Below are 2,500 nucleotides of genomic sequence, written 5' to 3'. Positions count from 1 at the left end.
TAACTTGCATGCTTGGCTTGCTGGCGAGCTAATTTCCAATAATTTAAAGTTGGGTCTTTGTCTTGAAAATAATGCACTCAAATATGAACATGGAAGTACAATGTACACTTGACACCTGAAAATGTGAAAAGGAAAGTGCCCTAGGTTGAAAACAAAGCACCCTTAAAACTTGAAACAAAATGCCATAGAGAGATATAGAGGTTATTACATGTCTGGCAAAGATATGAAATTTCTCTTCGAGTGTTGAACAATATTTCATGAGTGACTGAAGTGGACAAATGAAATATTTTTGAACACAAGAGTCTTGTAATATTCTATTTATCATATAAACGCCAGTCAGTCTTCAATAGAAAGCAAGTGGTGAAAAAATAGTTAACCAGTCGTTTACTGTGGTGCTTCACGTTCGACTTTGAGGGTGCTTTGTTTTCAAATCTTGGGAGCTTTGTTTATTCGCACTAGTGTACTTTGTGCTGTGAAGTTGGTTCAGGAAAACAACATTGGACAATATTTTTCATTACTGTGGCCTAAATATTTAACCTTGCGACGTCTATGAACGTACAGACTAAAATGGTCGTTTTTAACTTCCTGGTCTATATCTCAAATGTGACCTTGACTCAAGAACATAATTATGGCAGAACATTCAGAAAGATGTGCAAAAATACATGTGACAACATGTTTTTCCTAAATCTGTAACAGAGCAGAACATCCATAAATTAGGGGCCTTTCGGACTCCTTAATCCACATGAATATGATATGATGATAATATATCATAATTCATTGAGAAACATTGTTTGATTTTAAAATATTTTCATTTCTCAGCAGTAAATTAAGTTTGAGTTCTGTTGATTTTTACGACCTTGTGTGCGGATTTTCAATTGTATATTATTGGTAGGGACAGATAATTACACGTATGCTGGTTGATAATTTTTTTTTTACAGGTCGTCCTTGGTAAACTGGTGACATTTTAAACTTTTCATTTACATGTATTTCTGTTAATATCTTCTTTGATTGTTGAACAAACCCATGGGGTGATTTATTCTAGATGTGTTGTTTTCTTAGCAGGATATTTGCAGTTGTTATTGCATGGTAATAAAACCCTTACTCATAATAATATTGTGCATTATTATTGATTCCTTTGATGTCGTAAAAGATCCCTGTGGACGACGTTGTTAGGTTTTGTAAGAATTCCTAGTTTATCAGTGCTTTTCAGTGTAAAGCATGCTAGTAATAGACTTGGATAGTTAAAAACGGACAATGAGATTTTGAAAGCCAACTTTCGGGTTGCTGTCTGCATTGGGGTGAAACAAAATGTCCAGTTTTGAATTAGAAAGAAGAAAAAGTGTCCCTTAATGTTGGCCCTTGTCTTGTCATTATCTTCTGGGTTCAATATATATTTGTAACAGATTCTCAGAGATAATAGATAGTTGATAGTTGCTCAGAAATTGAGCAAAGTTGCTTTCGTTCTTTGTCACCATCCATTGCACATATTCTTTGTCATTGTTTTGAAGCAAGGATGGTATAACCTTTATTGCTTTCACTTTCAACGGTGTAAATAAAGCACTTAATTTTCTTCTTTCCTTTAAAACTCTAGTAGCCTATCATTAGAGCAGTCACAATGCCTTCCAAGCAATAAACCAGGCTAGTTATTAAACCTAATCCAATGGGCGAGATTAAAAACAATAGTTAAAATTTGCAAGTTGCTTTGGCAGTCACTGAAAAACAGACTGAACTCATTAAAAATTCATTACTTGAAGTCTAAGATCAATTGCAGGCAGACAGTTTGTGGTTCTATGTGGCATAAATTGTTTATGGTGATAGCTTATTCTGAAGATGTTTGCAAACCCAGGAAATCTCAGTTTGTGGCTGTAATAGGATTCATACAAGTTGTCCTTGGGTTAGTAAGTCATGGCATTGATGTTCAAGTTAACTTCTCTCTGTTGATATTCGCATACATACACTGTATCCCTTAAACACAAGATCTGGAAGTTTGATGCAGCAACAGCCCGAGGCATTTTGATAAAATCCTCGTCCAGGGACTGCTGGACACAACACAAATTATTTTATTTCTTAGCTAATTCCACTCTGTGATAGATAGATACCGTAGATTTCTTGAAGCTGAGTTAAATACAAAATTGTGACTTACTGAGTGCAGTTCAATTTCCTCTCTGTGTGAGCTGAGCTTTGAGGTTATTGGATATTGTTAATCAGGGAAACTTTTTTTTTTTGGAAAAGAGCTGGTCTTAATCTAGTTATATTTTACAAGAATCGAAAGTGTCATGCCCGTAAAAATTTAAAGCTGTATACAGCTGTAGAAGGAAAAAACTATGTTATTGACCTAGAGGTTAAAAAAGATTGAAATAAGTTTCAAAATCACAATGTCTGCAGAACATCCTGTTTTGTTAGTGACAGCATTATGCTGTACAGCTCAGCTCCTTGGAAACTATGACATTGTTCAGTTTTTTCAAGAATAAAAATATCTGTCAGATAAGTACATGTAGTT

The 2,500-nt window shown here is 34.6% G+C and overlaps 1 protein-coding gene across 23 annotated transcripts in view; it reads left to right on the top strand.

Annotated features, from left to right (window-relative positions):
* Window positions 1-2,500, top strand: part of LOC137984619 (kalirin-like) — a 167,132-nt gene that overhangs the window by 52,552 nt on the left and 112,080 nt on the right. The window lies entirely within an intron of this gene.

Source organism: Montipora foliosa, chromosome 14 (assembly GCF_036669935.1).
Source record: "Montipora foliosa isolate CH-2021 chromosome 14, ASM3666993v2, whole genome shotgun sequence".
NCBI lineage: Eukaryota > Metazoa > Cnidaria > Anthozoa > Scleractinia > Acroporidae > Montipora > Montipora foliosa.
Note: the sequence above shows the minus strand (reverse complement) of the source record. Positions and strands in the feature narration are given on the sequence as shown.